Genomic DNA, 25,632 nt, shown 5'->3' on the forward strand with positions numbered 1-25,632 from the left:
GAGGATGGGCAATAACAAGGAGAGTTATTTCCACAATGCCCCAGTGTCAGCCCCTGGCTTAGGCGCACACCTTATTAGTTCTAACAGGCTGGTTAGCATCGGGTCACCTCTGCGGCTCCGCTCCCCGCAGGGTCACCAGGCGGGATGCGAGGGGGAAGGGAGCTGAGCTGAGCTGCTCACCAGGCCCTTGGAGCTCTGGTTATTCTTATTTACACACCCCTCCCCTCCCCTTCCACACCTTGCCTTTGTGATGCCCCTCTCACACCCCAAACCCGCGCACATCCCCGTGCTGGGCGAGCGCAGGTGGAGGGACCCCTCGGAATGGGGCTTCCTCTGCTTCTCTCCAGAAGGGAAATAATTCAGATTAATCTGCCTGGGTGTGCGAATGGACACACACCAACGTCCGTAAACCATTGTTGATGAAAGCAAGCCCAAGGTGTTGCACTCCCCATTAAACAGGAGGGTAACGTGTCCAAAATGAGCCCGTGTGTGTGAGGGGGTGATGCCGAACCCTCCTCGCGTTCAGGGTGGTTCCTTCCAGAGAGCTAACCCAGGGATGTGCTAAGACCAATGTGCCTTTTTCTCCTAACTGGAAGGCAGGAGAGCTGCCCATTATGGAAATGCAGCCGGTGGTGGCCCTCGCCCGCCCTCCCCCACCGCCCGCTCCCGTCCCAAAATGAATGCAAAGAAATACTATTAGGCTGTCTGGTTATGTATTTTTTATGAGGCCATACAAGACACTGCCTGACCTCGTCCAGCTCATGTTATAACCACATTGAAGATGCTTTTCATTTGGGTTCTGCTTTTCAGCCTGGGTGACCTCTATTAAATAAAAAAAAAAAAAAGAAAAAAATGGCCTAATATGTGACCCCTGGGACGAGTCGCTTCAAGGATTACATTTAATTCATATGATAATATTGAAATATAATGTTTCTGTGTCTAATGTTTTGGATGTTTTTCTTTCTTCTTTATTTCAGGGATCCTTTGAGTCTTGTCAAGGATTTTTTTTCCTATTTTCATTGGGGTGGGGGGAAGACAAATAACTTGTTCTTGGTGGGCAGAGTCTTAAAATTCACCTTTTTTCCCTGGGAAAGCCAGTGTGAGCTCAGCAGCCTGCCCTTCCCCTCACTCTGAAGGAGAAGAGGAGAAACAAAGGCAGGGAAATTATTTTTTATAAGAAAGCTTGTCTGGCTCGTCAGAATCGCGCCCCACGCTTTGTTTTGGCGTTTGCTTCCCCAGTTGCTCAGGAGTGACCTGCTTTCCTGGCCGGGGGGCCGGCAGAGCCCCCTCCTCGCCCCCTCCTCGCCCCCTCCTCGCCCCCTCCTCGCCCCCTCCTCGCCCCCTCCTCGCCTGCAGCTCCATTGTGTGCCGGGCCCGGCGCTGCCCACGCCACGCGCCGCGCTCGGCCCCTGATGGAGCACCCAGCGCCGCCGGGAGACAACACGGGGCTTCATAACTTGGCCATAAAAATGTGCTCTGCGATGAAACACGACTGGCGACGCTTCAGCTTAGGAGCAAATTTGCTTTTGCCGATTGCAAAAATAAATTTGACCCTTCCTAAATATTCCGCCTGTGAAAAAACGTTTAATAAAGTGCATTTTTTTCCCTGATCCTCGCGCTGAAATTGTGTTGCGAGGTGTGCGGGGGAATTCAGCCATCAGTCAGCAATCCCAGCCCAGACCCTGCACCGGGAAGCAGCGAAGCCCTTAATCACTGCCAGTAAGGACAGGCTTGGAAGAAAGTGCCACATGTGTGTGCACGGTGTATTTTCAGCAAACATCTGATGCGGGTGTGGAGCGGTGGCTGCAGTGCACAGTGTGCTGGTGCAGGGGCTTCCCTCCTCCTCCTCCTCCTGCTGCTGCTGCTGCTGCAGCTCGGGGCAGGATCTCCATCCTAGGAGTGGGATCTCCATCCTGGGAGCAGGATCTCCATCCTGGGAGTGGGATCTCCATCCTGGCCGTGCTGCCCCACGCACAAAGCGTGTCCTGGGAACAAAAGGCCTGTGCTCCCCGAGCCCTGTCCGGCACACGCCACCTTGGCAAGGGCGTGCATGACCCACATTGTGCATTTTTGTCGTTTTCCCCACTGTGACCAGAGCTGTGAAATAGTGAAATGAGTCTGTGCATGAACAGCCCTCGAGCAGCGCTGGGGTCGCGGTGAGGCTGCCCTGGTGGGCACCGTGTGGCGCTGCCAAAGCCCCTCGTGCCCCGGTTCTTGGCTCGGGGCTGTGGCACACACGGACCCACCGGGCTGGGGCAGAACCCCAGTTAGTGCCAGGGCCGGGGCCCGCCTCGCTCGTATGAGTGCGGCGTTTTGTGTAGGATATTAAAAAAATAGCCAGGCTTTGGGTTGCCTTTTGTAAGGCAGGGAGCTGTGACCCTCCCTCCGCTGCTCCCTCCCCCCGAGCCCCAGACTTGCCGTGCCCTGGCTGCGAGCTTACATGGAGTTGTCTTTTTTATTTTTTCTATAAACCCAGTCACAACACGGGAAGAGGAGGAGGAGGAGGAGGAAGAGAGAGAAAGACAGAACTAAAACCCCTTGAAGGATGGCTCTCCAAAACTGCGGTGGGAACCACGGGGACTCCCTGCGAGCCGAGGTAAGGCGTGTGCGCCCACGGGAGCGGCAGGTCGGGTGGGAGCGGGTGGGCAGGTGGTCCGCGCTGGGCGGTGGGTGGTGGGCGGTGGGCGCTGGGCGCTGGGCGATGGGTGCAGAGACACCTTCGCCCGTCGCTGCTCGAGTGGGCGCGGCGCTGTGTGAATATGCAGATGTGCGGCCGGCGCGTCACACGTGCGGCTGCTCCGCTCCCTCCTCCATCCCTCCCTCCCTCCCGCACCCCGCACCGCCTGCCCGCCTCCTCCCCGCGGGGCTGGGGGACACACGGGGGACACACACGGGGGGCACACACGGGGGGCACCGACCCGGGCTGGCCGCCCTGTCCCGTCCGTCCCACCCGCGGGCAGGTGCGGGAGTCCCGCACGCTCGGGGGGTCCCGGCGCTCTGCCGGGGATGGGGATTGCGGGGATTACGCTCATCATTAGTGCAATGCGACTCTTGCGATGGGCAGGGCTGGGCCGGGCCGTGACCCCTGCGCCAGGGAACTTAAGGAAAGAAAAGACAGGATTTGGAAAATGTTTAATTTATGCACTAGAGGGGTCGGGTTACAAAGGGTTTCCACGCGGCCCCGTTTTTATTGCGAGTAAACGCGCCGAGATCGGCAAAAAGATGGGAAAGGCGTTTTTGTTATTAAAGGAAAATCCTTTATTGGAGGGGTGGTTTAGAAATTTACTGTCAATGGAATTTAATTTTATCCTTTGCCTTTTGCTTTATCCACATTTTAATAAAAGAGCCATGAAGAGTAAGAGTGGCCGGGTGACTGCTGAACAAAGCAGATCCCGAGTGTGAATGGGATGTGAGCCCCGTGCCTGCCCCGGGGGGGCACCCCCTGGCTGTGTCCCTGCACTGGGGACAGTGCTGTGGTGTGGCACATGCCTTGGTGCCATGCTAACGTGTCATATTCAGTGGCACAAACTTGGTGGTACGGTTTTCTTCCCCTCCCTTTGCCTGCCTGGTGATTTGGGTACACCTGATCAAGTGTTAGGTGTGTATGTGGCTATTCCAGGGAGCCAGAGCTGTTTCCAGGAACTGGGGCACTGCTGGGGATGCTGCCAGCACCCCGAGGTGGGAATGACCACGTGAGGGTCTGCACAGCATCACTGGCATTAATTCACTGGGGAAAAACATTAATGCAAAGCAACTCCATTAGTTTTTCTTAGGTATTACCAGGGACTTTAAAAGGATTCACTAATGGGATAACTGTATTCACTAGATTGATAAATAAATAGAAAATCCCTAGTCCTTGCAAGGGGTGGGGCTGGGGGGAGCACATGAAAGTGACTCGTGGGTAAGTGAATCAAACCCTGCTCTGAAATTGCCTGATTGATCCTACGGCAGTGCACTAAGAGACAAGGAGACACCTGAGGGGACAGGAGACCCCTGAGGGGACAGGAGGGAGCAGCGAGGCCCTGGAGCAGGGGGGGCAGGTGTAACCTGGGTGCAGCAGGACAGACCCCCTGCCTGTGTGCCTGGCTGTGCCATGCTGAGCCCGTGTGCCACCCCATGCCTGGTGGGCCATCTCCTGCCCAGCTGTGTCCCACTGAGCCCAGTGTGCCACCCCATGCCTGGTGTGCCACCTCCCGCCCGGCTGTGCCACACCAAGCCCAGTGTGCCACCTCCTGCATGTGCCACCCCATGCCCAGTGTGCCACCCCATGCCCGGTGTGCCACCTTCTTCCCAGCTGTGCCACCTCCTGTGTGCCATCTCCTGCCTGGTGTGCCACCTCCTGCCCAGCTGTGCCACCCAGTGCCATTCTGGCCTTCCCTCAGGCAGCCCAGCGTGGCAGTGGTGGGTTTTCTCCCCGGTCACTCTGGCTCGGCGCCGGTGTGGCCGTGGCCGGTGCCGGGTGCCCGTGTGTGGGTGGCTGCACCCAGGGGACACCCAGCAAGGCGTCCCCAGGCCAGGCCAGGCCCTGGCAGGGCTGTCCCGGTGCCCTCGTGCCCTGGCCCCGCACACCTGTCCCGGTGTGCACACACACGTGGCCTCCGCCTGCTCGGCCGTGCCAATAAAGAAGAAAGGCAGGGATGAGGATTGTTGCTATTGATCTGCCCAAGGGGATCATTAGGCATCAGTATCAATCTACAAATCAGTGGGCCTGTGTTACTTGCTTGGGCAGTCATTGCCAATTTGTTCCTATTAGATGGCCGAGCCCGGAGGTGTTTGATGAGCAGATTGGGTCTTTATCTCGGCGCTGGAGAGCGGCGGGCGCGGGAGACGCAGCTTTGCAGGGTCTCTGCTGTTTGTTTGGTGCTTCTGCTGAAACCCGGCTGCCTTTTCACTGCTCTCCACAGAATTTTGTAGGGGCTGGCTGAATGTGTTTCTGCTTTATGGATGGTTTTTCATATCATCAGATTAAACATATTGGAAGTTAAGGAGAAACTATTTTAGAATAATCCCCCTCTCTTTTATTCGGTCTGTTTACCAGCAGCACTCCCTATAAAAATACATATTCATGCCAGATTCTTTTGTTATCCTTTCCAGGTCAGACCCAACATTAGGAACACAAACAATTTTGCTTTTGCTATCCCAGTGCCTGTTCCTCGGGATTTATTGAGATGCTCTTAGTGAAGTGATTGTTCTCACAATATTTCCCTCTGTGATTTAATTAATTAAGCCAAAAAATTCAAGCTTGCAGATGATGTTTTATTTGAAAGTGGTTTTAGGTCTGTTGTGGAAGGGCAGCCCTGGGGTCGGCAGCCCCTCAGACCCAGCCCTGCTCTGCCTTCCAGAGCTGCCTCCCTCATCTGCATATTTGGAAATAAGAAAAATGTTTAATACTCTGCAAAATGAGCAACAAACTTAGACCATAAGAGGAGAACGGAAATTAATGGCAAAAAAAGGATCAAACCAGTTCACAGGAATGCTCTGATCCGACATCAGTGCCGTGTTATTTAATGCAAACCGCAATTCCGGCTGTTCCCTCTCACTCCTGACACGAACATCGCGCAGTTTAAACATCTGTCCAGCCCTTAAAGGCCCTACTGATGCTGTGTTATTGGATTTCTAATTTCCAGGGTTTGTCAGGGGGTTTAGCAGAGTATATGAGTGTTTATAATTTCTAATGAGTTTAATCTCTAATTTGCCTCTGTTACCTGGGACTGTCAAATCCCTTTCCCAGCACTAGGTCTGTAAAATTTCAAAATACAGAAATGCAGGTTTCTAAAAGAACCCAAAATATTTGTCATATCTTTTATATACAAATATGTGTGCAGTAAACAGAACTATACATTCTTATTCTCTTTGAAGATCAAGCCTGATTTTAATCCTGCCTATCTGCTGCAATCACAATATATTACCTAAGCCCAAGTTTCTGTGAGGACTTTTTGGATAGATGTCATTATTTCAATGGAGATAAAACAGGGTGTGTTTGAGGATCCTGCATTACTGCTGCCTGATTAGGATTTGATCAAATCCTATCTGTTTTTTGTCCCTGAGACAATCCAGCTCCTGCACATCCGGAGGCGAATTCGCCTCCTTCTGTCTGCCCGTGTTGTTGGGGAGCAGCGGCTGAGCTGGGGGCAAAGCCGGGGCCGGGCGGGCAGCGCCGCTCCCGATTCATCAGCACCTCCCTGGCACTCCCTCCTCAGCTTCCATCCCCCCTGGCGGGTGCGAGCGGGCGCCCGGCGCACTCGGGAGCCGCTCTTTGCGCCGAGTTTGCTCTACAAATATTTATGGACCTTTTCCTTTGTAGTAGAGATTCCGGTGGCAGCAGCGATCGCACGAGGAACGGCAGCCTGCGATCGGGGAAGAGGGTGCCAAAAGCTGTTGTTTATTTAGTCGCCTGGCATTTTGTCTTGAAATTTGTTTTGCTACTATTTGTAAAAATACACGGCTCTCTTGGGAGGAGAAATCGGGATTTTTTGCCTATATTCCAGAAAAAAAAAAGGCAAAAAAGCCTCCCAGAAAATGAAATCTAAGTGTGCTTGTATATATAAACATAACTTTATAATCAGCATATTCTGAGGATTTTCAGAGCAGGAGGCAGCTCGATGCCCAGTCACAAAACACACATATGGAGATTTTATGGTGGGTTTTGTTTTAAAGATAATGATTTGTCTCCGTGTTGCAGTTGTTTATGTTTCTGTCTATATCTCTTTCCTCTGCCCTGTTTTATTTAGTAAGGTTTCAGCTGTGAAATTTCTCCCTGAAACAATTGATACATTCTCCGCACGCCGTGGCGAGGGGAAAAAAGCCCCTTAGATTAATGGTCAGTGTCTCATCCACACAAATTTGTGTTACGATACTACCGAGAAGCTGCGAATTACTGACAAGATCTAGAATAATTCCTAATGCTGTCGAAGGCTTCATTTTCTCCTGCGCATGATGGATGAGGCATAAGAAGAGCTTTCTGAGATCGTTAATGTGCATCATTCTGTTAAGTGTTATTAAAGTCCGTCTGTCTTTGGCAGCAGAAACAATGGCTTACCCTTATTTTGCCTCTCTCTTTGCTAAACTCCAACTGGCTTTTACTAATGTGGCCTGTTTGGGGCTCCTTCCATGGCTGGTTTGTGCCTCAGCCTTACGGAGGGTTTAGGGTTGTGTTTTCCCCTTTGAGGTAAACGCTGGCTCAGGCATGGGAAGGCACAGCGAGTTCCCAGGGACTCCATCTGTAACCCACAGATAATACCCAAGCGGCGCAGGATGGGCACCAAAGCTTCTGTTTAAGCTTGGAAGGTAGGACTGAACTTTTCCTACCCCTGGAGCTTGTGCCCACTGATTCCCCCTGCACTCATTGTCTGAAAATCTGGGAGCTGCTGCCTGGGACAGAGGGAGCGAGTCCCTTGCTGGGAGGGAAGCTGGTACAGGGCACCCCAAACTTGTGCTGTTGGGACAGAAATCACTGCCCTGTCCCTGTCCCTGCCCCTGCCCCTGTCCCTGTCCCTGTCCCTGTCCCTGCCCCTGTCCCTGTCCCTGTCCCTGTCCCTGTCCCTGCCCCTGCCCCTGCCCCTGTCCCTGTCCCTGTCCCTGCCCCTGCCCCTGTCCTGTCCCGTGGGCATCCATCGCCCGTTCCCCGGCGTGGGGAAGGCCGGGCCCACATGGCACATGGATCATATTAAATCAAAAGTACTTTTAACCAAACAGAAGAATTCACTTTAAAGGTTTTTAACCTTTCTTAAGAGCCAATTTTTCCTTAAGCCCTGCGATAATAAAACACAATATAATTTATAGAGCGCTCTCCGCGGGTGTGCATTCCTCCTGGCCGCCTTCTTTGGGTACAGTCAGATAAAACATCCAGCAACTGGGCTGATAATCAAGAAAAAACAAAAAGCAACTGATCACAAAGCATTTAGAAATGTAACATTCCTTTTACAAGGGATTCAGACATCCTTGGGAAGCCTCACTTCTGTACTTTTAATAGAATTAGAGAAGTGTGATGCACAGCTGGTAAAAGCTCAGTCATCCACAGCACAGCGAGTTTTTGAGTATTTAATTTTATATTTGAATAATTCTCCAGATCAGGCTATAATCATGGATGTCATAGAAAAAGATTTTTTTCATAAATTACATTATTTCACAGATGTGCAAATACTTCTGTGAAAAAAATTACATTGATCAGTTTTTAATACCCCCCTGTCTCACCCTTCAGTCAAAAGAAAAAATAGCTTTTTTCCCATCTTTGTCTTCAGAAAGGTGCTAGATTGTAAACATCTGAAGGAAATGAAAGGGGGTTGGCCAGTCCACCCCAAATTCTTTCCAGATTTTCATTCCTTTCACCAGCAGCCTTCTGTTCTTGGAGGAGAGGGAGGAACAGCAGAAGAAAGGGGAGAAGATGTCTCTGTTTCTTATTAAAATTTAAAGTGCAAAGCAGGGCTGTATTTTGCTAATTTTCAATGTGCTAATTGGGAAGGGCATTAAGGGGTGAGTGGACACGGGGATGTGGGGACAGACCCGGAGTACAGGGCAGGGCAGGGCAGGCACAGCCAGAGTGCTTTTATCACTGGACTGGCAATCTAAAATTAGAACATTGTGTTTATTTTTCTAATTAAGAAGCGACTCATTTACCAAGAATAAACTTCCCAACAGGGTCCGTGCTCTGCCTGCGTGCTCAGACTGCCCTTCATCGCCCCAACATCCCTGGGGTGGCAGTGGGGGGCCCCTGGGGCCACCTGGGCACAGGTGCCCGGCCCCAGGACCACCCTGTGCCCCCCCAGCACTTGCTCTTGGTCTGTCAAACCACGTAAGGCACCTCATCGAGGCACAGGGAATGCACAGCACGTTGTCACACACAGAGGGCTTGGCTACCTTGGATATTGTTAGGAATGGAAAAGTTTGCCCCAATGTTAAATTTGGGGATGGCAATTAAGGGAAATGCCAATTTTGCAGCTCTCTCATCCCATCCACTGGGAAGTTCCACTTTTAGGGGAAAGGAAGGCTAAGAATAACTTTATAAAAGTAAACTGAGGTGTCCCACCCTGCCTGCTCGGGCTTCAGGCAGAGCTGCCGGCTTGTTTCTAAGGAAATTTCAGTACCAGCTGCACTTGGAGAAAGCAAGCACAACATCAGAGTTTATTTTCAATGTGCAAGTGGTATAAAAATATGCACACCCTGATGGCAGTGCTATGGAAACTGCTCACAAAAATGTGGAACGAAAGCTGTTACTGTGAGCGTGGTTCATGTCCTGCAACAGCTGTGACAGCCCAGGGCAGCCCAGCACTTGTCCAGTTAGACCAAAATATTCGAAGAGAGACTTTATTTAAATAAGCTTTGTAATAATCTTTCCCCTTTCCAGAGCAAGGCAGGGACAGCCCCTGCCCTCCCGCCCAGGTCGCTCCCCCCTCGCCCCAGCGCCAAAGGCATTGCCCAGGGCTTATGTTACACTTACTTGCAGATTATTTTAGCTCTGTGTTCTTTTATATCCACTTAGCAACTTGCAAGGAATATTTCAGAAGCAGCCCGTGCTTGACGTGCCCCTTTCTGGGGAGCTGGAGGGCTGGGTGGGGTGGATTTAAAAGCCATTATGTATTTTTGACAGATGGTTTTTGGTTTAGGCAAAGCAAGCCCAGATAGACACCAGCACAGGGGCAGGAATGTGGACACGTATCATTAGGCTCTTTCTGTTAATCAAATGCAAGAAATGGAGGGAATTTATTTTTATACGTGACCTGTGCAACAAATAAGCAAATGGATATTAAACATAATAGGTCTTAAAAGGAACAATTATATTTTCCCTCTAACTTTTCTGATTTGTCACAAGTTGTATCTATTTCCAAGGTTTTAAGGATACCAATGATTAAAATCATCCCACTGCATAAATTTTAGTTATTTACCATAGTTTATAAGTATCGTGCCATGACCTTTTCCTGGCTTCATAAAATCAGTGATTTAATATAATTTGGCATCTGAGAGTGCAGGTTCCTCGATTCATTTATCATTTGATGCTGAAATTTGTTTAGTCTGGATCGAAGGCCTGCTCAGCCTTTCCTGCTGGCCATGGATGCTTCACACGTTGGAAACTGGGAGACCTTCGTGTCTTGTCTTTTCCTTTCATGCTTGACCAAAATTAGTCATTAGAGAGTTCAGGAGCCCCCGAGTGTGTAAAGGGAGGCCCTGGCCCGACTGACGGGAGTTCCCTGCACGGAGCGGCCCCAGCTCCGATTCTTCAGAAGGGCAATAACACAGAATACACCTGGAACTGGGGTCGGGTCTGTCTGTGTCCCAGGCAACTTCTTATGAATGTAATTAAATACAGAGTTTTAATAGTTTCAGGGGGAATTAAATTTGGAATTGTTCTATAAAGAATGTTTATAAATATATATAGACAGATTATAGATATCACAGAAAAGCACAAGGCAATACAGTAATTTATTTTAAAAATTTTTTCCGTAGTCAGTGTGAGTGATTTCAAATGGGATCCCAGAATCTCCAAGCCAAAGCTCTCATCTTCTAAGGAATTTCAGTTACCTGGAATAAAATGTTGCCTCAGAAATTATTGACGTAATAGTCCCCTTGGGAATCCCAGAGCAGTCAAAGCGAAATCCAACAATAAATCCAGGGGCCACCTGGATAACTCCCATTAAAGGCTTTTTTTAGTGGAAAAAATTCTTCAAAAGCTTAATTCTTCCTAAATATAAAGTTCAGGGATTGTGTTTCTGTAGAACTTTTGTTGATGGGTGTTTATTTTGTCTGAGCAACTTCCCCGAGGCTCTGACAGTGACACAGACTGTGCTTTGCCCTCAGTGTCACAGCCCCTGGATGGGGTTTGGAGCAGGAATGGGGAGCAGAGTGTGCCCGACACACAGTGTGACCCTGGGGACTGTGGCACTGGGGGCTGTGGCACTGGGGGCTGTGGCACTGGGGGCTGTGTGACCCCTGGGGACTGTGGCACTGGGGGCTGTGGCACTGGGGACTGTGGCACTGGGGGCTGTGTGACCCCTGGGGACTGTGGCACTGGGGACTGTGGCACTGGGGGCTGTGGCACTGGGGACTGTGGCACTGGGGGCTGTGGCACTGGGGACTGTGGCACTGGGGGCTGTGTGACCCCTGGGGACTGTGGCACTGGGGGCTGTGGCACTGGGGGCTGTGTGACCCCTGGGGACTGTGGCACTGGGGGCTGTGTGACCGCTGGGGGCTGTGGCACTGGGGGCTGTGGCACTGGGGACTGTGGCACTGGGGGCTGTGTGACCGCTGGGGGCTGTGGCACTGGGGGCTGTGTGACCGCTGGGGACTGTGGCACTGGGGGCTGTGGCACTGGGGGCTGTGGCACTGGAGGCTGTGTGACCCCTGGGGGCTGTGGCACTGGGGCTGGTGGCAGTGCCAATCACTTGGAACTGTTACTTGGCTTCAATCAGGATTAATTTCCCTGAACTCACATATATTGAAACGGGATCAGGGTGGGAACTGGACCCAAAGAGGGGCATTTCTGAGAGGTTTTTGAGCACACCTGTGGATCAAGAGAAGGAACCAGAGGGAGCCTGGCAGGAGATCCTCCCTGACCTGTGCCCAGAGCTCCTGTGAGTGCCTGGGGTGTGCTGGAGATGCTGCTGCAGAACTGCCGAGCTGTGACAAAGCAGCTCCAGCCCTGAGCCCGCGGGGCAGGCGGGGATTCTGTGCTGCTGCTTCTCACCATTGAAAAGGAAAAGGCCCCTGGGTGCCCACTGCAGCCCCGATGGGCACAGCCAGCCTGGCACAGCAGCCCAGCCCTGAGAGGCTGCTGTGGAAGTGCTGGGGATTTATTTCCCAGTCCTGGGACAGCCTGCCCAGTTCCCAGAGCATTCCCTGCTCCGCAGCTCGGCTGGTTGGGACTGAGATGGAAAGGGGTTCTGGTTGCTGTGAGGGACCCCCAGCCCCCCAGGCAGCTCCGCTGAGAGTCACCGGGGCAGCTTCGTGCAGATTTATTCTGACTCAGGGAATGTGTGTGACGTGATTAAAACCCAAACCTGTGTTGGAAGGGGGTGTGAGGGGAAGCAAAGGCACCTGCAGGACGTGCTGGGGCTGTTGTGCACATGGACACACCAGCAGAGCTCAGCTGTCTCCAGGATCCCAGTCCTAGGCTGGGCTGCTCCAAAAAGGCACCGCTCAGCTTTTGATGGAAAATAGTCAGGGAGCAACAATAACCCCATAAACCACTGGAAATTTGATCACAGTTAATTCATTAGCAACATTTTTAAAAGGAAAAAGAGGACAAGAATGAAGTGTGTTGTTCTTAATTGTCTTCATTATTAGTTAACATCAGCTGTCTGCTGATCCCCACTCCTATGCCCAGTACAAAAGACACTATAAACCACATTAAAAAAAGGCATTTTTGATTTTTATTGAAATATATAAAAAAATTTATTCAATGTCTATGTGTATTTATATATGGGCATTTCACAGATTTCCTGGTCTGGTGGCTGGAAGACAAACCTTTTAAATCCTTTGAAATTCGGCATTTCACTGAATTTAACATATTCTAAGTTATACATAATGCAGATTTTGAAGTAGTTTTACATTTTTTCTATAGGCTTCAATTTTAAACAGTCTCTACTTTTCATGTATAATGAAGGTATCATTTATAGTAATATTTTTAATAGTCCAAACCTGTTATTTATACTGTTTTTTATCTTGAAATGATGTTCGTTCTGTGTTTTGGTTTTGGTTTATTTAGCTCATCATTCCCTTATCACCCAGAGCCTTTATTTGCAATTGCATTTATTTAAAATGGCATTTTTCACTTCTAGTATAATTGTGTTGTTTAGACAAAAGTTTTTTCTTGTATAAACGAACTTGTTTTGCTGCAGTTTGGTGTGGTGGTTCAGGGCAGGAACACGTGCAGAGACAGGGCTGGGGACAGGCAGCGTGCTCGGTGTTCCTGTAGGGCCAGGGCAGTTTGGTGTGGTGGTTCAGGGCAGGAACACGTGCAGAGACAGGGCTGGGGACAGGCAGCGTGCTCTGTGTTCCTGTAGGGCCAGGGCAGTTTGGTGTCCTGGAGCTGCGCTGAGACTGTTCCAGCAGCAGTTGCTGTTCCCAGGCCAGCGCTGCTCTGGACACCTTGCTGTGGTTTTGGGCTGCGCTGCAGACAGAGTGGGCTGTGCTGGTGGAATGGGTGGGACAGGGCCCCCTTCCCACCCCAGATATTGCACAGGGCATGGGGTGTGCCCCTGCCCTGCCTGGGGGGCTGCCCCGCTGCCTGCCCTGCCCTCACCCACCAGCCGGGAGAGAGGGACCCTCCAGTGCTGCCAGCACGGGTGCAGTGGCCCAGGGAGGGCACCTGCATCGCAGGGAGAGCACCTAGAGGAGCCCCTGTCCCTGTCCCTGTCCCTGTCCCTGTCCCTGTCCCTGCCCTGCCTCTGCCCCTGCCCTGCCCCTGTCCCTGTCCCTGTCCCTGCCCCTGCCCCTGTCCCTGTCCCTGCCCCTGTCCCTGCCTCTGCCCCTGTCCCTGTCCCTGTCCCTGCCCCTGCCCCTGCCCCTGCCCCTGCCCCTGCCCCTGCCCCTGCCCTGCCCCTGTCCCTGTCCCTGTCCCTGCCCCTGCCCCTGCCCCTGCCCCTGCCCCTGCCCCTGCCCCTGCCCCTGTCCCTGTCCCTGTCCCTGTCCCTGTCCCTGTCCCTGCCCGCGCTCCCGCCCGTGCCCGGCAGGGGGCGGTGCCGCCCGCGCAGCCGCCGCGGGGACACCCGAGAGCTCCGCGGGGACACGAACCGGGATGGGGACACGAACCGGGATGGGGACACGGACCGGGATGGGGACAGGAACGGGGACGGGGATGGGAATGGGGACAGGGACAGGGATGGGGACAGGGACACAGACAGGGACAGGGACGGGGACATGGATAGAGTCAGGGACATGGACAGGGACACGGGCATGGACAGGAACATGGACATGCACAGCACCAGCGCTGCAGGGGGATCACATCCCCCATCCCATCTCACCCCATTGTCCCCAATCCCACCCCACCTCATCCCAGCTCCTCCTATCCCATTTCCTCCTACTTCATCCCATCCCACCTCACCTCTCCCATCCCTGCCCAGGGGGCACAGGCAAAACTCAAATAATTCTGAGATTTTTGCATTCAAATGTTGTTTTCCACAAGAATATCCCTAAACACTGCCTGCATTTACATGGAGATCATCCTCCCCAGGGCTGTTGGGGAACAAACTCAATTCCTACTGCAAAGACAGACGTGATGGCCAAATAATTTCCATATATTATTAATTTTCGATGTGTACAGTTACACAATTTGTTCCTCAAGACGTGATCCCAGAAGCGAGGAGGGTTTGTGCGGGTGCACTGCATTGCTGGGGGCGGCAGATCCTCCAGCACTTCTATTTCTGCCTCAAATATTTGTGTTTGTTTTTCAGGGGCTTTGTTAATACCTGAGGGAACCATTAATGCAGCCGAAATAACAGGAGATCTGATGTTCTCATGGTATTTCAGTATTGCAATTCCTCGATGGAAATGCCAGGAGAACACCAGATCTCGCGGTGTTTGGGCCCCAGAAACAGCTCCCTTGGGAATTTTGCAAAAGCCCATAAAATACATAAACACAAATATGGAGATGTGCAGGTTCCTGGCCAAGTTGCTGCTCAGCCTTCCCCGGTCGCAGCCATCAGTCAGGCAGCCCCGCTCCCTCCCCGCCAGCTGATTTGTCTTTGTCACCGAGCGAAACTCCTCGTTCTGCCTCAAACCGACGGCAGAGAACCAGCCCCGTGGCGGGGATTGTGATTGTGGAGAGGACAGTTCTGGGCTGCTCACACACACACAAGATTTTCCCTAATAACCCTTTTTTATTAAACTAATATGGCTGTTTCTTTTCTTAAAAACGTGTTATTATTTTTTATTATTATTTTTGGTTTCACTATAATTTTCATTGTGTTTTTGGCTGTGTCTAGTTAATTATCTAATCAAGCAAATGGTTTTTTGGCTCTTCACTAAAACAGGAAAACACCCCAGTATCGGGATTAAGTTTTCATCTCTATCAACTGGCTTAAAAATACTGAACTTGATTCCTTTTGAATTAACTGAGTCTTATTTTATTTTTTTCAATATCACCTATCACCATAGTAACCACCAGCTGTCAGTTCAGTTTCTGACATTTTTCTCATTTGGTAAGATTTCAGAATTGCCATCCTCCCTGCCAACATGTCATGAACAAGAAAAAAAAAATTGCATGAAAAATCTAATGGGTGTCTGGTCTGATTGTCCTCACTCGTGGCAGGGAAGACAAAAACTGATGAATTGTGAAATGTATTCAGAGGGATTCAAGAAAAGCGAGTGTCTCGGACCCCCTCCTCACCCACACCTCCTCGTTTTCATCTTGTTATGCTTGATGCACCAGACATGCTTGCCCTGACACTCGGGTTTGTAGAAATTTAAGATTAACAGTTTTTACATTCACCTCGCTGATCCCCGGGTTTTAAAGTCATCATTAAAAATAAAGTTCGCCGAGCTCGTATTTAGCACCATTTCCCACTCATTGATGAGGTTTTAGCACCTGCGAATTCGCAACAAAACACTTCCCGTGCCTGAAGTCAACAGCCAGTTCGGAGCGTTCCCACTTTCCTGCTATTCCTGCGTCTTCTGTGTGTTCCAAAGCTCTGAGCAGGCCCCAAGAAAAGCAAATTGTGGGCAACTCGCTGGGCTGGGCTGTTGTTTGTGCCGGAAACGGGCAGCAGACAACAAAATTGTGCTGTTTTATTTCTCCGACTGGTTTAGCTGAACTAATGTAAATTTAAGGAAAACTGGGCTCGTGTACAGTAAATGATGCTGCACCTCCCAGATGGCAAAATACGTGCAAGAAACCTGTTTGCAAACGCTGCAGAAGGGCAGGAGAAAGGAAGGGGCTCCTTTACCCCTGGCAGAGCAAGCAAAACTCCAGCGCTGCCTTTATAACCTGTGTTTGGCAGGGATTTTCCAGAGCGGAGCTGGCACCTCGCGTGTCCGTGGGGACAGACAGATCCCCGTGGGGCGGCCGCAGGGCACAGAGAGGCACCCCGGGCGCTCTGGGGCTCTGTCTGGCTCTGTGTCTGGGGCTGTCCCCGGCTCTGTCCGGCTCTGTCCGTCTGTCCCCAGTGTCCAGCCCCGCTCGACGCTCCCTGACCCGCTCAGCCCCGGCCCTGGGACTCCCTGCCCGCAGGGATGGGATGGGATGGGATGGGATGGAGCGATCCCGGGGACTCCCTGCCCGCAGGGATGGGATGGGATGGGATGGGATGGAGCGATCTCGGGGACTCCCTGCCCGCAGGGATGGGATGGGATGGAGCGATCCCGGGGACTCCCTGCCCGCAGGGATGGGATGGGATGGAGCGATCCCGGGGACTCCCTGCCCGCAGGGATGGAATGGGATGGGATGGGATGGAGCGATCCCGGGGCGCCGCAGCCGCCGGGGAGCATCGGGGCATTCCTCGTGTTTGGGAGGGGATCGCTCCGTTCTGCTGCATCCACGGGGAGCAGCGGTGCAGCCCTTCCCAGGAAAAACACCGACTCTCGGAGTGGAATGCGGGGCTGCGGATTTGTCGGTGTTTTCCTCTCTGAAATTGTGGATTGGGCTTTTCTAACTCGGTGGTTTGGGATTCCAAGCTCTGGGTGCGAGGCAGGAGCTGCCTGAGCCCCGCACAGCTCCCCATCCCCAGCAGGGTCCTTTCAAACGAGGCATTTCAGGCACAGGTAATGCTTAAATGCTTTCTCGATCTGAGAATGAAAAAACATCATCTTTAGAAAAAACTTGAAAGTAATCCCGTTTTCCTGCAGGTTTCAGCCATGCGTTTTGCCAGCTCTTATTTTTTAAATAGTTCTATAAATGTATCTTGTGAAATAAATACACTGGGAAAGTGTAACTCTTTTAATGATAAGTAATATTGTTGTATATGATATTTGAAAACAAATGGGGTAAACAAAATGCGTGTTAATGTCTTTATGGTTTGTGAGATTTATAACAATAATCAGCAACTGGCTGGAACACTGTTTGCACCTTGTGTGCCCTGAAGCCATTGGATCCCTCCGTTAATTGTATAAATTCCATGCACTATGGAAAATCATGATGTACCATTTATATTCAGCTATGTCAGGTATATAAATATTAAAATATATTGGCCAAAAATGGCTGATTACCCCTCAAATATTTCATGATAAATCTTATCTTTTTATGGTGGTGGTGGCGCTCAGGGTGGGGCCGGGGGGAAGGGACTAAATATTTCATGTTATTTGGAAATATTCTTTAAACAACCCAGATATATTATTAATGTTTTACAACTGCTTCAAAAATCCGGCGGCTCAGTTCAGGTTTGGAGCATGAAGGGGCTCAGCACCTGAAGAAAAAGAGGTTTTCATGTGCAGAGCAGCCCAGGGATGGGGTCTGGGTTATCCGTGGAATCCGAGTGGCCGCGGAGCCTCCGCGTGACGTCCCCGCAGCCACCCAGGCAGCACCTCCTGCTCGGTGCTGCTCCTGGGCCGGGGCTTTATCATTCGCCTCTAGTGCTGTCTAATAAACTCCTGCTCTCCCCAGCCCCGGGGTGTAAAGGCACAAGGTTGGGACAGTCCTTTGCCTGCAAACATTCCTCTAAACACGATCTGTCTCTGCGCGTTCCCCACGGAGCCCCAGCCCGAGCGTGGCCGTGGACAACAGGCAGGAAATATTGTTGGCCATATTTATTGGCACTGACGCCTGTTCTAGGGAACAAATACACAGGGGTGGCACAAACGTGTTGGGCAAGTGGCCTCAGCAGCACCGAGGGAGGAAATGTCGGCACAGGGGCTTGGAAATCCGAGTGGCTGCAAAGAATGAACCAGGAATGATGCCTCGCACCGACAGGCAGACTTGGGGTGTGTGACAGACTCTGTTCATTTGATTCTCAGAACTCAGTCGGGGTTAAATTGGAATCCAGACATCAAAGAATTCTTCCACCAGCCCCAAATTTTGCCCATATAATTTTTTTCTCACAGTTGTCATAATTGTAGCTAATTTCACAGTGCAAAAATTTTTTTTCCTGTTTGAAGTGTGTTCCCAAATATGCACAGAAAGTGGCAGTGGGATTATTCCTGCTCTCTGGTGTTTCCCTGGTGCTCAGAGCCCTTGGGTTTTGGGGCGTGTGCCCAGGCCCCGATGGGAGAGGGTCCTGGAGCTGGGAGGAGGGGGAGGCTCAGGGCTGGGCACAGCAATGCCCTCCCCTCTGTGCCTTCCTTTGCCCCACTGGTGTGTCTGAACCGAGCGTGTGGTGCTGCACATCTGGGGGTGTGCAGATTTCTGTGTGATTTCCATCTGAAGGTCAGGGCTGTGGAAATCCATCGGGTTGGGATTTGGGATGTTTGCCATTTGCCATTTAGCCTCACTCCTGCTTATCAGATCACTGTGGAGCACGGGCCTAATAAACCAGGGAGCTGCTCTGAAAAGGAAAAATAAATATTGTTCTGGTTTTATGGAGACTCTTTACTGTTACACAGCAGGAGATTTAAATGTATTTATTTAAGTTTTTGCCTTTTTGCTTTGGAATTGCGGAACCAGGGAGAAGAAATTAATGGTGGCTATTTATAATTTCACCAGCTTTGCATGCATTAATTTTTTTAATGAAAAAATTATTTCCTTTTTTTTTCCACATTGGAAAAATAAAATATAAAAAAATTGAGGGAAGGCTGTGCCAGAAAGGGGGAATGGGGTGGGAGGAAGGGAGTTCTCTGCATCCAATGTCAGTCTGAAACGAGAACTTTGTGCTTTGTGTCTCTCCTGCTGCAACTTTGGGCTGTTCCTCCTTTTCCCACAGAGCCAAGGCCAGAATTGCTGGTGCTGTGGGACGGTGTGTCAGTGGCTGGGGCAGCAGCAGAGCAGGGCTGGGCTGGGCTGGGCTGGGCTAGGCTGGGCTGGGCTCAGGAACCTTCCCACACCCCGGGCTGGCATTGCCAGCAGCAGCAGCAGCAGCAGCAGCAGCAGCAGCAGCAGCAGCAGCAGCAGCAGCAGCAGCAGCAGCAGCAGCGCTTTCTTTTTAATTTTGATTTTTAATCCAGATTTTTAACTCAGATTTCAAGATCAGGATCAGGCCTGTCTGAGTGTTTAAGAAGGGGGCAGGTTTCTGCCTTTGGGTGTGGGGAGGAACATCCTCCTGGTGTGCCCGGGGGCAGAGGAGCTGCCTGGGCTGTGGGGGTGTCCCTGCCCTGGGAATCAGGGGCTGCCCCACCCGTGGGGGTATTGCTGGACTGACCTGCGAGGGGGGTTCAAACTCAGCACTGCCCAAAGCCTTTCACCTGGAGGTGGCAATGGGCAGGGCACAGGCTCCTCTGGCACAGTGCTCTGGCATCCACAAACCTGGAGGCACAGGGACGTCCATGGACAGGGATGCTGTTCAGGGCAGGGATGCCCCATGGCACAGGGATGCTGTTCAGGGCAGGGATGCCCCCATGGACAGGGATGCCCCCATGGACAGGGATGCCCCATGGCACAGGGATGTCCATGTCACAGGGATGCCCCCATGGCACAGGGATGCCCCATGGACAGGGATGCCCCATGGCACAGGGATGCTGTTCAGGGCAGGGATGCCCCCATGGCACAGGGATGCTGTTCAGGGCAGGGATGCCCCCATGGCACAGGGATGCCCCCATGGACAGGGATGCCCCATGGCACAGGGATGCCCCATGGCACAGGGATGCTGTTCAGGGCAGGGATGCCACCATGGCAGAGGGATGCCCATGTCCCAGCCTGTCTCAAGGCACCATGTGCCCCTTGGCCAATCCCCCCCTTCCTACATGCTGGGGCACCCCCTGCCAGCGTGGGGGGCACAGGGGCAGGCTGGGGGTGCTCGTGGCTCCCAGACCAGTCTGAACAGCTCCACTGGCACAGCCCATCCCAGCTGTGGGCTCGGCACAAACCCCTTGGGCTCTGATGTGCCTCGTGGCCAAAGCCAAAGGGGTTTATTTTTCTCTGGAACTGGCTGTGAGGGGTGGCTGGAGGGGAGGAGGGGACTGCAAGGCCATGACAATCCTTAGGAAAACACTGGATTGTTATTTTAATATTTTTGAGAGGAAACTGTTTTGCTCCTGTGTCGATACCTTTTTGTGGTTTATTATTTTGTTGCTAATTTACTTAACCATTAGCAAATTAAGGTGGATTAGGGCTCGGGTGCATTAAGAGCACCAAGGAGTTGTGGTCCTTGTGGCTATTTCGGGCAATGTCATAAGCACACTCTTTTTTTTTATTGTCCTCCCAGGGAGCAGAATTTGAACTTAATATTCCATGAAATAAGCCATTGTAATCACGTTGGGTTAATAGAAGAAGTAAAATTGCCTCTCCTCTCACAAGACATTAGAGCAGGGCTGCATTATTAAAGTTTTCTTGCGGACAGGCGGTTTAAAATATCTCCTCGGTGGCTGACGCAAGTCCTTTCAGCAGGGCTGACAGCTTTTCAGATCTTAATAGGCTGTTCATTTCTGGCCTACCAGTTTGCAGCATTTCTTCTTTTCAAGCCAGGCTGTGACATGATGGCTAAAAACTGACATAAAGAAGTGCCATGTACTGTGAAAACCTTTATTCACTAAGTGGCTCCATGTAAATTGGTGTCAATAAGCAAACAATTAGAACTTTAAAAAAAATTGTTGGTTTAAATCCCTTTTCTCCTTAATCATTTGACCTAAAAATCCTCCTTTCTCTCTGCCTTCTTTGGAAGTGGTGCACACAAACCACTGGCAGAGTGTTCCACAAGCCAAAGTGCGTCAGATCTTTGTTAGAAACCAGTAAAGGATGTTTAGCCAGGGGAGGTTGGGCATAAGGCTGTTTGCCTTGAACTGGAATTTGCAGTGAACTAAATTCCAGGTGAATTCTAAAGGAGGAGGAGGGGGCTGGTTTTGTGCCCTTCCCCCTGCTGGGTTGCCCCTCCCTGGTTGGGATCCTCAGGCTCCCACAGCACCAACAGCCGCCGGATTGTGGCTGATTTCAAGGAGTTTGGGCCGCCGTTCCTGCTTCTGGAGGTTGTTTCCTTGAATTATTTGCAGAAAAGTCTTTTTTTCCTGTGTCATCAGATGAAGAAGCCTCACAGTGCTTGATGCCCTCTCCACTATTGCTTGTCCCAGGGAACAAACGTTCAGCAGAGCTTTTTGTCTGTTAGATTTCTGATTTCTCCTTTTCTTTTTACAACCTGACTCTTTCCTCTTTCATTCCTTCCCTGCTGCATCCAAGAGAGCAGCTCAGCTCCCTCCAGGGGCTCCAGGGCTGCCCAGGCGGCTCCCCCAGTGCCACCCACCGTGCCACTGCTCCGGTGCCCCCAGGGCAGGGACACTGCGGGGCCTCCTGCCCAGCCTGGCTGTGCCACACGGGGCTGTCCCCAGGGCTGGCACCTCCTCTGTGCCACCCTGTACACACATCCCTGTCCCCAGGGCTGGCACCTCCTCTGTGCCACCCCATACACACATCCCTGTCCCCAGGGCTGGCATCTCCTGTGTGCCACCCTGTACACACATCCCTGTCCCCAGGGCTGGCACCTCCTCTGTGCCACCCTGCACACACATCCCTGTCCCCAGGGCTGGCATCTCCTCTGTGCCACCCTGCACACACATCCCTGTCCCCAGGGCTGGCACCTCCTCTGTGCCACCCCATACACACATCCCTGTCCCCAGGGCTGGCACCTCCTGTGTGCCACCCCATACACACATCCCTGTCCCCAGGGCTGGCACCTCCTCTGTGCCACCCTGCACACACATCCCTGTCCCCAGGGCTGGCACCTCCTGTGTGCCACCCTGCACACACATGCCTGTCCCCAGGGCTGGCACCTCCTGTGTGCCACCCCATACACACATCCCTGTCCCCAGGGCTGGCACCTCCTCTGTGCCACCCTGCACACACATCCCTGTCCCCAGGGCTGGCACCTCCTGTGTGCCACCCTGCACACACACAGGGTTCAGTTCAGGAGGGACAAGGAAAGCTCCAGGTCCTGGAGAGGAATTTTTACAGAAGGAAGAGAAGATGTCTGGTTACTGCCTTTCATGTATAAAAAATCTGTGACAAAATTATACTCTAATTTTGTAAACTTTGGAAGCCTGTGAAGGAGGGGGAATGTGGCATCTCTGGATCCGTGGGAGTGGGAGCCAGGCTGGTTTATTGGGGGTCACTTGCAATGAAAACTGAACTCAAAGGCCGTTGAATTCCCAGCTTTCATTCAGCTCTGCCTGGGAGGCACCAGAGGCTGAACATCCAGTGGGCTCTGGGGCTCCTCAGAATCCTTGGGATTCCCTTTTAAATAAAGCTGGGAGTGAGATCCATCTGCGAGGGCTCTGCTGGGCACAGGAGGGTGGCAGAGGGACAGGAGGGTGGCACTGAGGGATAGGAGGGTGGCAGTGTGGCACAGGAGGGTGGCAGTGGCACAGGAGAGTGGTACTGAGGGACAGGAGGGTGGCACTGAGGGATAGGAGGGTGGCAGTGTGGCACAGGAGGGTGGCAGTGGCACAGGAGAGTGGTACTGAGGGACAGGAGGGTGGCAGAGGGACAGGAGGGTGGCAGTGTGGTACAGCAGGGTGGCAGTGGGACAGGAGAGTGGTACTGAGGGACAGGAGGGTGGCAGTGGCACAGGAGGGTGGCAGTGGCACAGGAGGGTGGCAGTGGCACAGGAGGTCGTGCCTGCTGTGCCAGACCCAGCGTGGGCTGCAGCCCGTGTGCCTCCCCCACACCCACGGGGACCCCCCGAGCTCCTTGTCCCAAAGTTTGCAGCACAAGACCTAGAACAATATGAATGCAATTAAAAGAAATGAAAGGTATAAAAAAATAGCCTTTGCCTTTATATGAATTAAAGCAGCAAACGCTTCTTAGAATTTCCTGAAATAACTGAAATTTATTTAGCCATAACAGGACTGGTCAGGACGTGCTGCTTACACTGAAAACATAATTCAAAAAATTATAGTGATGATTTCTGACAATTCTCTTTAATTTGATAATTACACAACATTTGGCAATTTAAAAAATTATTGCTGTTGTTCCTTTTAAAGCAAAGGACAAGGAGGCAGGGCTGGAGTCCTCGGAGGCTGCGTGTCCTGCCCCCGGATTTGTGTTTATGTATCTTGCAATATTTTTCAGTAATCAAGGCAATGCCTTTAAATAAAAGTGAAAAGTTCTGTGACCTTGGTTGTCAGACTCAATTTGGGCTCGGCCGCAACACTTCGCATTTTATTTTTTAAATTAGCTGTTGCCATCTTTTACAATTTGTTTATGGGCAGGGAGAGCCCCCGGACGGGAGGGCTGAGGGAGGGGCCGGAGCTGCTCTGGCCACAGACAGAGGCGTCTGTAACAACCCCAACAGCTTCCGAGTTCAGTTTCCCCTCGGTCTCCCTGCTCAGGTGGTGCCTTCAGTCACTGCAGTTTTCTTTGCAAAGAATCTGTGTCTGCTTTGGGGGTTTGTTCCCTCTGCCCCTCTCTGGGATTTTGGGAGGTGCTGCCCCAGGGTCTGTGCAGGGCAGTGTTTGTTCCCCCTCGGGCTGCACCCACCAAACCCCCTGGTCTGCCATAGGAGGGGACTGTGCCCGACCCAGTGCCCTGTCCCTGCCCTGGCACCTCCTCCGTGCCAGGGCCCCAGGCCAGGCTGCATTTCCATTCCTTGGGCATTTGCACAGGCTCTGGTGTCGACTCTTCCCTTCCCTTCCTGGCCAATATCTGTGGATTTTCCCACCTTTATGGCTGGAATTAGGGCATGTGCTTTGCCAGACACACCGACCAGCCCCTCTTCTATCTGATTTTTATTTTTCATAGGATACATTTTGAAAGCACATGTAAAACAGGACTGAAAATGGCATTCCAAATGTCAGCAGCCCTGTAGCACCTCGGCTGAGCTGCTCTGCTCATTCTGCTCAGTGCAGACCAAAAGCAAACAGCAACTGGGGCACAACTGCCCCGTTCTGTGGCCTCTTGCTGCTTCTGAAGGTGCAGGAGAAAAGGGAGAGCCTGAGCTTGTATTCATGTAAAATACAAGAACTGTTTTGATCTAAATATAATATAAAATTAAGGAAGATCATGTGGCAAACCACAAACATCTGACCATGTTGTGCTTCTCTGGCTCCTTTTTGAAAATGAGAATTCACTCAATCTTATCAACCCAGGCCCTGCCTGAGGAGGGGGTGGTGGTGTGGGCAGGACCCCCTGAGTGCTGCACAGTGATGAGATGGACACACATCACATGGATCAGTTCAGCCTCTCATGCATTTTCAAGGGGATTGGTACATTCAGGTGTGTACTGGGGAGCATTTTAGGCTGGACACAGTCAGTTGTGCTGTTCCATGTGACTCTTCTACCAAAAATGATAGTTAGATAATTTGAGTTGATTTTAATTTTGTACTTCTAGTAAGAACAAAACTGTTATTGTCTACCCAAGTAAAAATAGCAAATTAACACATATTCTAGTGCATCTTTGAAGCTTTAACCCAATGTGAGGGACGAGGGGCTGCCAGTTACTCTGTGATGCTGTGGCAGCACCACAGTCTGGACCTCCCTCTGCAGTCCTGGGTGGGGACAGTGTTTGCTTTTGAAAAAGGAGGTGGTTAAAACGCAGGGTGTGTGGCCAAGGCTGGAGAGGCACTCACTGCTCTCACTGGACTGGCTGAAATGGCACACCTGGCACCGGGAGGTGCCACAGTGCCCAGCACAGCTCCCTGTGCTCCAGCCTGGTGGGGCTGCCGAGCTGTGTGCCCTGCCCTGCTCTGCCCCTCAGCCCCAGCCTGTGCTCCTGGGGCTGCACTGGGGGCTGCAGGAGGGGCTGCAGGAGGGGCTGCACTGGGGGCTGCACTGGGGGCTGCTCTGGGCCCTGCACTGGGGGCTGCTCTGGGGGCTGCACTGGGCCCTGCTCTGGGGGCTGCACTGGGGGCTGCTCTGGGGGCTGCAGGAGGGGCTGCTCTGGGGGCTGCTCTGGGGGCTGCAGGAGGGGCTGCACTGGGGGCTGCTCTGGGGGCTGCACTGGGGGCTGCTCTGAGGGCTGCTCTGGGGGCTGCACTGGGGGCTGCTCTGGGGGCTGCACTGGGGGCTGCTCTGAGGGCTGCAGGAGGGGCTGCACTGGGCCCTGCACTGGGGGCTGCACTGGGGGCTGCTCTGGGCCCTGCACTGGGGGCTGCACTGGGGGCTGCACTGGGCCCTGCACTGGGGGCTGCTCTGGGGGCTGCACTGGGCCCTGCACTGGGGGCTGCACTGGGGGCTGCAGGAGGGGCTGCTCTGGGGGCTGCAATCCTGGAGCTGCACTGGGGGCTGCAGGAGGGGCTGCACTGGGCCCTGCACTGGGGGCTGCACTGGGGGCTGCTCTGGGGGCTGCACTGGGGGCTGCAATCCTGGAGCTGCTCTGGGGGCTGCACTGGGGGCTGCAATCCTGGAGCTGCTCTGGGGGCTGCTCTCGCTGCAGATCAAAGAGCCAAGGCGGTTCCAAGGGGGGTTCAGGCCCCGTGCCCCCTTTGAGCATATTCTATCCCACATTATTGTATCAAACATCACTTCTAATACAATGCCACAGGAAACTAAGGGCCCTATTCAGAGATTACATGCACCCCATGGAAGGTGCTTTTCATCTATTGGAAGCCTGATTTAAAACCCAGCCCTACGTGACTCTTCCCCACACTGGAACTTGCACAAAACCAGGAGTTCTTGAGGTTTCCTGTATTAGTCCC

This window comes from Pithys albifrons, chromosome 12 (genome assembly GCF_047495875.1).
Source record: "Pithys albifrons albifrons isolate INPA30051 chromosome 12, PitAlb_v1, whole genome shotgun sequence".
Taxonomy (NCBI): Eukaryota; Metazoa; Chordata; class Aves; order Passeriformes; family Thamnophilidae; genus Pithys; species Pithys albifrons.